Here is a 9,765-nt window from a genome sequence, read left to right on the forward strand (position 1 = left end):
CCTGCCTGTCTCCTTTAAGTCCTTCTCTGCACAGCCATCCCTTCCAGATACTTCCAAAGCGGAAAGGCCTTCACGGAAGCCACTCGCTTAACCAGCAGACAGGAAACCAAAGGGCACCAGGGAAGTGACTCCCCGTCCCAGAGTCCATCCTGGCAACCGGCCCTTAGGAAGTGTATGATATGCCTGAGGTAAGAGAGGCAGTGCTGGAAACCAGATATAATAAAGCAGCTTCTGAGGGCGCTCCATGTGAACTCAGGGAACAAGGCAATTTTAGGAAAACAGGACAATTGACCTGGGCTTGTCCCCTATGGAAAATTACCTTTGTCACTACCTCTTCTTGGGACTCAAATTTTCACTGCCTGTAATTGGAGAAGGAGGGTGGCCTCAGAGATAGGCCTGCTTCATTCGTGCCCGGTCACCCTCCTAGTCCTAGCCTTTGTCAGCCTTGGCCTCTGGAGCTCTCGTTGAGGGAAGCCCTGTGTGTGAAGCCAGCCGCCCATGTGAGAGAGAAGCCTGGTTTCCATGGGGGTTTGCATTGTGCCCAGAGAAGGCCAACGCTGTGGGGGGTGGGGGTGAGGAGTAAGTCCCACTTCCTGGCTCAACCACCTACTGTTGTTTGAACAACCAACTTCCTCTCTCTGAGCCTTGGTTCTCACCTGATAAGGCAGACAGGCCCGGCTTTGAGAAAGGGCCAGGTCAGCAGCTGTCCTGGCCAGGGTTAGCGAAGCACATGTGTAAGTCCGAAGTGTGTACAAAAGGCCTCTATTGGAGTTTGAGATGTATAGATACCAGGGCTAGAGGAAGAATAGGTCTGGGAATCAAAGCTCTCAAAACAGGGAAACCAAAGGGTTAGCTAACTGGAAGACTCCACCTACTTACACAAAGAGGAAAGCAACGGAGGAAGACAAATGGCGGACGGAGCCTTTATGACGAGGAGAAGCAACTAAAATGGCCACAGACAGTGTTCTGCTTGCCTGCGAGCTCATCCAGACAACTGAGGAGACTCCTCAGTGCAAGTCTTGAGCAAGGCCAAGCTACCACGCCTGCTCACACCTCACATGTCCAGCCCTACTGGGTGTGTTTGCCCTGACTCCATCCCCATCCACCACAGGGGCTTTGCGTCCGAAAGGCTCCCGTGACTAAGACCACTAGGCCACCGGCCTTTGCCAGCGTCAGCTCTGGGTTCTGAATGAATGGCGAATGTTTTCCCTCCTGCAGGTTTCTATAGGCGTTTAGTGTGACAGGAGCTGCTCCTCTTGGGTCGTCCTTTAAAGGACATGTTGCCACAGTGACTGGGGGTGCGTCTCTTCAGCTGTCTGCCCCTTCAGGGATGGCCTTAGCTGCAGGGAGAGGCTTGTCCTGGGATGTCACCTCTTCTCAGGGAGTCTAAGCTCAAGGGCTGATGGCTGTGAACACAGAAAGGCCCAGCAGTCTAGGTGCACCAACAGTAGGACGGGATAGAGCAATGGTAGCCGCATAATTCCCAGTGGGCACAACCCCCTTTGTCTCATGTTGTGTCTTTCCCCCTGTCTCTGCCGACAGAGGTTTAGCCTTAGCCTCTTCCTGAGTGCCTTCTCCCTGAGGAACCCAGGCTGTGACAAGGCCGCTGCTCTGGCGTCGCAATAAACCAGCATCGGTAATGACAAGTGCCCTTTAGAGCTGCTCCTTACCAACCAGGGTCTGACTGATACACCTTATATCCATTATCACAGAGATAGCCTCTCCCTGTTGAATGGCGGAAGCTGCTTAAGGAAAAGTGGACTTGACTCTTCTAGTGGACTGAAGAGGTGGGCAGAGCTCTTGCTTCAGCTGCCAGGGAATCCAGTCTTACAGCACCAGGGACCCACAGACCTTGATACACTGCTTCTTTCTGGAGGCTCTAAGACCACATCCTGCTCCTCTACTCACTTCTGGCTTGGGTCAGCAATTTCTAAGTGCCTGACTGGCATGCGTATCAACCTGCCCTGTCTTCACAGGGCCGTCGCCTTTGTGTTTCTGTCTAACATTCTCTCTTACAAAGACTTCAAGCTTCCATTTAGAGCCTTGTCCATTTTAGCTTCATATAACTTACCCATCTGGTTCCCAAACTTGACTGTGTTCCTAGCAAGTGCTGGGCCTGGAGCCTGAGAGGCCTAAGCCCTTTGGGTTTGAAGTACGGGGGGGGGGGGGGGGGTAAATGTGTGGCTGCCTTGCAAGGCCCAGGAGTCTGCTGTTTCCCGTAGCCATTGAGAGTCACTGACACTCTGAGCCATCTGCCTAGAAAACATTGTCGCAGTGTCCTTCAGGAAACAGCTGAAGAACAGTTATGCATGGCCAGAGGGCTGGAGCCATGGGTGGGGAGAAGGTTAATGGAGTCCGCTAAGATTTGATGGGGACAGAGAAGCTAGAGGGGACTGGACACACTCCAGCCACCAGCCAAGCTCAAGCCCTAAACCAAATGGAACTATGTCTTGTCCTAGTGCCCACTCACTCCAGGAATGGTGGCTCTCTAGGATGTGTCCAAGGAGCAGCTAGGACTTCCTTCACACTCACATCTCAGAGCAGAGGTTCTCAGCCTGTGGGTCACCACTGCATTGGGGTTAGCATATCAGATATTTATATTCTGATTCACAACTAGCAAGATTAAAGTTATGAAGTAGCAACAAAATAACTTTATGGTTGGGGTCACCACAACACGAGGAACCGTATTAAAGGGTCACAGCCTTAGGAAGGTTAAGAATCAATGCTTACACTGTCCCTCAAAAATACCTTCTGTCACTAGGCGGTGGTGGTGCACATCTTTAGTCCCAGCACTTGGGAGGCAGAGGCAGGTGGATCTCTGAGTTTGAGGTCAGCCTGGTCTACAGAGTTTCAGGACAGCCAGGGCTACACAGAGAAACCCTGTCTCAAAAAACCAAACCAAACAAACATTTTGGCAAATGATTCTCATGACTCATGTGTTTGCCAACCTTGGTGTGGCAAGTCATCCTGGCTGGTCTGATTCTCCCAAGTGGCATACTCAGGAAATAAGGAAGGCAGAGCAGAGAGGCATGGCTATTCTCGGAGCCCAATGGGAGATGCCCTTAGGGAGGGGCCTCATACCTTTGTCTACTGTCTGCACTGATGAGTGCAAGCAGGAAAATACTTCCCGACCTCTTGAATACTTACAGCAGGGAGCTATAGGCTTCTGGGGAAGAGATTCCCCAGAATAATACCTAAGGTCTGGGAGAGAGTTGTGGGGTGGGAAAGTAACCTTCACCAGAGCCCAGGATGGAATCCCTGAGCTAGGAGGTGCCAGAGAACTGGGTGGTGTACACATTTTCTGCAATAGAGAGAATTTTACAGGATGGGTTTGTCCTTTTCGTCAGGCCTGAGCACTGGGGTACATGTGAGGGAATGTGTGTGCTTTTGTGACTGTACACACCTACTATATTTACATGTGGGGTTCAATCCTCGGGTAACATCTGTCCATGGAGATGCTTTCAGGCCACACTCGGAGATCTGCCACTCACCAGGGTCCTGGAGGAGATGAAGAGAGCCTCCACACTGGGTCCCATCGCCTTTCGCCTTTCCAGTGCTCTAGTATGGTGCACTCCACTCGCCCTCCCTCTCAGCATTTGCTGTGTTTGAGAGAAGGGGGAGCCAACATGAGGAAGCGTGTGGCAGCTCCGGGAATTCTCTGCAACCACTCCTGGGCGCTCAGTGCTCTGGGTGCTGGTAGGTTGCTGGGACGTGGGGTTCCCTCTGCATCAGAGCGAAGGCCCTGTGTCTCAGGTCACTCAACTCTTCTCGAGTGTTTCCCCTGGTGCCCCAAACTGTCAACTCTGGCTTCTCCAAGCATCTTCCTGGACAGCTGAAGTATGGCATGGTGAGCTGGAGGCAGGGAGGAGACCTTGGGCTTTTCAGAGATCGATTGAAAAAGGCGGTGGAATGATTCTTACAGGAGGGCCATTGCACTACGGCCATTTGTAAAATATGAACCAGAAACATTTTTCTCCCAAGAGGCTGGTGTATCTTCTGTGACGAGAGAAGGAGCTCTGAATACCAACAGCCTTCACCGTCAGGCCTAAGACACAGCAGTGTGTTGAGTCCAACATTCACTGTTCCGGTCCTAGGCTCGTGTGCTTTTTTTTACAGGCTGCCAATGTGAAATATCTCACATCTTTTTTTTTTTTTTTTTTTTTTAAATAGGTGGAGCCGAGTAGGCAAATGAATGGTAGCATTGCCTAGGCACAAAATAGGTGAGGGCCCCTGCTCGGAGCATTTCACAGCAGTGACTGACTTAAGCCTCCCAAGGCACCCTGAGGAACATGCTGGTATCCTTTCCACAGCCAAGGAGCTGAAGCAGATGGAAGAGGAGCTCACTCAAGGTCACAAACCAGTTAGTAAGAGAGCCAGGCAGTCTGCTTCTCATTGGCAGCCTGAGCAGCCGCTGAGAATGAATGAGTGAGTGAATGAGTGAATGAATGAATGAATAAATGATCAAACAGTGATGCACCTAGGATACTGTGCTAGTGCTGAAGGGGCAGGCCTGACAGTGTTGACGACGGCGTCAGTGTTCATAGAGATGGTGAGGAAGACATCATCCCAGCCCTGCTGCTCCCAGCTCTCCCTTGAGAGTGTTTTGTTCAGGCACAAACATGAAGCAGCTGATGTGGTGGGAAGAGTCCCGGTCTCTGGCTTCGCCTGTGGCCTCGGATAAACCCTCTGTCCTCTCTTGGCCTCACTCACTGCATATAAGGAACAGTTAGTGAAATCAAATTTAGGAGGCCTTTCAGCTTAGACACCGCATGCCTCTCCTTGCAGATGAAGCAAAAGAAAGCAGACTCTTGAGTTTCTGGCAGTCTGGTCTCAGGGTGCCCTGGAAAGATGAGAAGTCAGGGGAAGCAGGCTCCAAGCTTAGTCCAGAGGGTCTTGGAGTAAGGAGTGGGTGCAGACCTCACCCCTATACCTGCCTTAAATCACCCTGACCTTCCCAAAAAAATTAGCTGGGCACAGCCTGGTTCTCAGAGCAGGGAACATGCCAGAGACCAGCTGACTTCTCACTTTACAACCAAGGATGCAGAAGCCATGGAGCAGAAAAGAAAATCCCAGGCCTTATAACATTGCCTCTCTGCCAGCCCTTCCTATACCCCTCACTCATTTCTAAAGTCCCAGTGACCAGGTCAAAGGGATGCCCCGATTCCAGGTTTCGGGAAGAGAACTTGCACAGCATCTGGCTGGTCCAGGAGGCGCTTTGGCTTTTCCCTCAGGGCTTTGTGTCACCCTGGACCACAATCAGCAAACCATCACTGGGGTACAGTGAACCATGGGTTTGGAGTCATAGTTAATTATAGCTAATTCTCCTGCCTAATGTATCATGCTGCTCTTGGAAAAGGACAATACGTGTCTTTCTGATGGTGACCTCTGGCTCTGAGGATCCTGTCCCAGCTCCACTGCACCCCTCACAACACTCCTCAGCCCAGGATCGCCCTCCATTCAGAGCTGGTTGTATCTTAGAGATAACTGATGGGAACTTCAGGGTACATTGTGCTGCTGTTTGAAAGTGTTTTGTTCTTTTCAAACTCTTGTTGAAATTTAAATTGCTTTACAAGACAATAAAAGGTGGGGCCAGGTAGGACCTTTAAGAGGGAACTAGGTTTCTGCTCTCGTGAGCCATCAAACTTCGTAATGTTGTGGCCCTTCAATATGGTTCCTTATGTGGTTGTGACTCCCCCAATCATAAAATTATTTTTGTTGCTACTTCATAACTTTAATTTTGCTACTGCTCTGAATTGTAATGTAAATGTCTTGTTTTTTTCCAATAGTTTAACCCCTGTGAAAGGGTATTTTGGACTCCAAAGGTTGAGAACCACTGCTCCAGTATGCTTATATCAGCCATTTTTCCTAGGTCTCTTACCATGTGATGTCCTGTGCTACCTCAAGATTCTTCAGCAACAAAGCCATCCTTAGATATGACTCTTTAGTCTTAGACCAGAAGCATAAGCCAGAACTCATAGCTTCTTCATAACATAGCCAGTCTATGGTATTGTCCAATTAGCACAATGGACTAAGGACACAGACTAAGGAGATGGGGTAGGGAGATGGAGTAAGGACATGGAGTAAGGACATGGAGTAAGGACATGGAGTAGGAGATGGGTAAGGAGATGGAGTAAGGACATGGAGTAAGGAGATGGAGTAAGAACATGGAGTAGGAGATGGGTAAGGAGATGGAGTAAGAACATGGAGTAAGGACACAGACCAAGGAGATGGAGTAAGGACACGGAGTAAGGAGATGGGTAAGGAGATGGAGTAAGAACATGGAGTAGGAGATGGGTAAGGAGATGGAGTAAGGACATGGAGTAAGGAGATAGAGTAAGAACATGGAGTAGGAGATGGGTAAGGAGATGGAGTAAGGAGATGGAGTAAGGAGATGGAGTAAGGAGATATGGAGTAAGGACATGGAGTAAGGACATGGAGTAAGGACATGGAGTAAGGAGATAGAGTAAGAACATGGAGTAGGAGATGGGTAAGGAGATGGAGTAAGGACATGGAGTAAGGACATGGAGTAAGGACATGGAGTAAGGACATGGAGTAAGGAGATATGGAGTAAGGACATGGAGTAAGGAGATGGAGTAAGGACATGGAGTAAGGACATGGGTAAAGAGATGGAGTAAGGAGATGGAGTAAGGACATGGAGTAAGGACATGGAGTAAGGACATGGAGTAAGGAGATATGGAGTAAGGACATGGAGTAAGGAGATGGAGTAAGGACATGGAGTAAGGACATGGAGTAAGGACATGGGTAAAGAGATGGAGTAAGGAGATGAACAAGAATCTAGCCTCAGTGCTGGGGAGGGAGGAACCACAGCAAGGGAAAAGCGCTGTCTTCTCACTCTTGCTAAGTATGTGGTCCTGGTTGCATCCTTGTCCTTCTGTGGCTCCAGCTATCAGTGAGGGGCAGGACTTGGGTAGGTATGGGGTCTAGATAGTCCCTCATGCTCTAATAGTGGAGGAGCCTCCCATGGGCTGTTTGTCTTATAAAGGGAAAGAATTAACAAGAAGAAATAAGCCCCATGAGGCAGAGCATTTGAAGGTTGAAGAGGGCCAGGTTTGCCAAGGGCAGCAGACTTCTCTAGGGGTACAAGTAGCAGATGGGAGCTGGAGCTCAAAGTGGGAGCCAGTCACACAGGACTGAAGCTGCCACCAGTAGCCTGGTGCCAAATAAGCTTTACATGGAGAGTTGGAAGCCGAGACCAGGGAGCCACCAGCCTCCTGCTGCTTACCAGTGCATTGGGGTCACATCTCAAAGGGTCACAGAGAGAAGGTGACAGACATTAACAGCGTGTGTCGTTGAGTTTGTTATTCTTGTCACTCCTCTTGCACCATGGTAAACATGATCTTGAATTCTAAAGAGCTCCACTGGAGACCTTGTAAGCACAGTGCCCATTAGGTTGCCCTGCTTAGAAGGTGACTTGCCACACAGAAAATCGAGACTTCTAGATCAGCCATTTGTCTACCCTGCCTGGCCTCTATGGCTGGCTTGTCTGGGAACGCCTTCCTTCTCAGAGTTCCGGGTTAAAAATCCTGTTGTCTTCCCTGCCTGTCTCTAACCAGTATGACCCAGACTCTCTGTCCCTTCTGTATTTCAGCAAAATGACTTTTGCTGAAAAGCAAAGCTCACCGGGCGCCCAGCCTTGTGGTTTACCTCATGACGTCATTTCCCTTCCTCTAGATGAACCAGAAGAGGCCAAGAGCGCAAAGTTTCAGCCGGCCTTGGGGAACGATGCTTTCTCTGACTCAGGAAGGTTCAGGGAAGACATCTGGGGCTGTGAGATAAAGAAAGGGATCCTCAGATTCGGCTCTGATGCACATGATTGGGAATGCCTGAAGGGAAGGCTGCCTGGCCCCTACTTTGCAAAGAGTTAGCACAAGACGCACTAAACACGGGGTTTCGGCATGCCCATGAGAAACCTGGGAGCCTCAGCACCCAGAGTCCTAACCTGAAGTCCTGAGTGTTACCCTTGGCTACCTCATGGTTCTGGAGGCAGGGTCCTGGGCCTTCGGTCACCTCTTACAGAGATTGGAAGACACCTAAGTCTGGAGAATGAACCCCTTTCCCAAGTCTCCTTTTCTACCAAGCAGAAAAGGGTGGGTCCTATAGCAGGCAGGGGAGGGGCAGAGCGGGGAAGGGTGGGGCCAAGGGCGGGGCCAGGGGCTGGGGTGGGGACTTCTCTTGTCAGTCAAGTAACCAAAGCAACACAGGATCATCTCCTTGGATCTGTCCACCGCTGGGGAGAGAGAGGGCCCTTTCGCCCTCCCAAAGGTACCTACCTCCTTCCACATGAACCAGTTTCTAACAGCCCCTTCCTGTACCATTCATACAGGGTACCAGGAGAGTCTAGGGCTGGATAGACACACAGAGAGATCTATGCAGTCCACAGAGAACTGCATCTGTCTAGAGATAATGACAGGAGCAGTGACCACTGCCACAGTCACATCGGCACACAATCACTGTCCTTCCTGAATATCCCAGCGTGACCAACCCTGGCCTCACCAAGTCACTCACGTCTCATTCTCAAAGCAATCCAACAATTGGCCTTTATTTCTCCTCTTTAATAAAGCTTCAGCTGTCAGAGGCTATCCAACGAGGATTGGAATCCGATCCTGTGGTCCTGACCACCAGAATATGCAAAAGGATGCATGTTCTAGAAAGATGTGTGCATGTGTGGAGGACAGAATTCGGGAGAGCCAGGGCTCTGGGTGGGACCTGTATAGGACGGTAGGTGGGATGTAGACTGGAGGTCAGGAGGAGGGGAGACTACTACGGCCTCAGCTTGAGCGATTACCTAAGAGTGGAACTCTTGATGCTGATGAGAGGAGAGGTCTGTTACCAATGGGACAGATGATCCAGGAAGACACAGAGGTCAGAGCAGGTCAAAGCAGTGCTAGGCCCTCAGATCTGGCAGGCTCTTTCAGAGGCCAGCGTTCTCAGGAGCCAGTCCAAGCGGGAGCTGTGTCAGTCTCTTCTGCTCCAATCCACTCTCATACCCCTCTCCCTGTGGCCCTGATGCGTGCCACGGTCAGCTGTTGGGCTTAGAGGTCCTGAGAGGAAGGACGTGTGCAGCTTAGAGACAGTGGGTTTAGCTTAAGCCAAGCAGATAGAGTCCATGTGGGTGGTCTCCAGGACAGCCTGGGAGGAAACCAGGCGGGGCGGCTCCATCCTTGGCGAGGATTCTAGAGCTCATCTGGAGCAGGCACATCCACATTGTTGACTGGCTGTAGGGCCAGGCTCCCAGGGTGCTGTCTCAAGCCATTGTTGGATGTCAGGAGCTATTCAGAAGTGACCCCTGCTGCCCACACACATCCTTGACAGACTCTCTGCCCGGTCTCTAGCCAGCGTCTTCTCTCACCGGTCACTATCGACAGCAGTCGGGGCTCGTCTAGTCGCTTCTTTGAGACCTCATGGTGAAGGCAGGCAGGACCCTGAGCTGAACCACGAGACCCAGGGGTGACTTGGAGGTGACGAAGAGACACACTGGCATGGGCAGTGGTGCCTGAGCCAGAGGCATAGGGGACAGCACAGAAACCCAGCTCTCTCTCCTCACGCCCCTGGCAAGAGGCCCAGGCTTGGAGCTGGCTGCACAGGCTGCTTCGTGACTGAGAAGCTGCCTTCGGCCCTGCTTGGGGGTAGGAGGGGCCTGGGAAAATCAAATTGCTGGGGTTTTGAGGCCCTGTGGGGCTTTCTCAAGCTGTGTGTGGCAGCTAGGGGGCTGGGGGCACCAGAAAGTTCTTGTCTCCATTAGTC

At 51.0% G+C, this 9,765-nt stretch overlaps 1 long non-coding RNA gene across 2 annotated transcripts; it reads right to left on the minus strand.

Annotated features, from left to right (window-relative positions):
* Positions 1 to 2,632: 2,632 nt before the first annotated feature.
* Positions 2,633 to 9,563, minus strand: LOC148005110 (uncharacterized). Of its 2 annotated transcripts, none has more exons than XR_015622863.1 (3): positions 7,961 to 8,093; positions 7,666 to 7,786; positions 2,633 to 4,840 (listed from the first exon to the last, which is right to left on the minus strand). It is a non-coding gene; the product is annotated as an uncharacterized LOC148005110 (long non-coding RNA). The 2 variants fall into 2 exon arrangements; XR_015622864.1 differs by lacking the exon at positions 7,961 to 8,093 and adding an exon at positions 8,807 to 9,563 and having other exon boundaries at positions 4,165 to 4,840.
* Between the last annotated feature and the right edge of the window lie 202 nt (positions 9,564 to 9,765).

Source organism: Rattus norvegicus, chromosome 6 (genome assembly GCF_021556685.1).
Source record: "Rattus norvegicus strain SHRSP/BbbUtx chromosome 6, alternate assembly SHRSP_T2T, whole genome shotgun sequence".
NCBI lineage: Eukaryota > Metazoa > Chordata > Mammalia > Rodentia > Muridae > Rattus > Rattus norvegicus.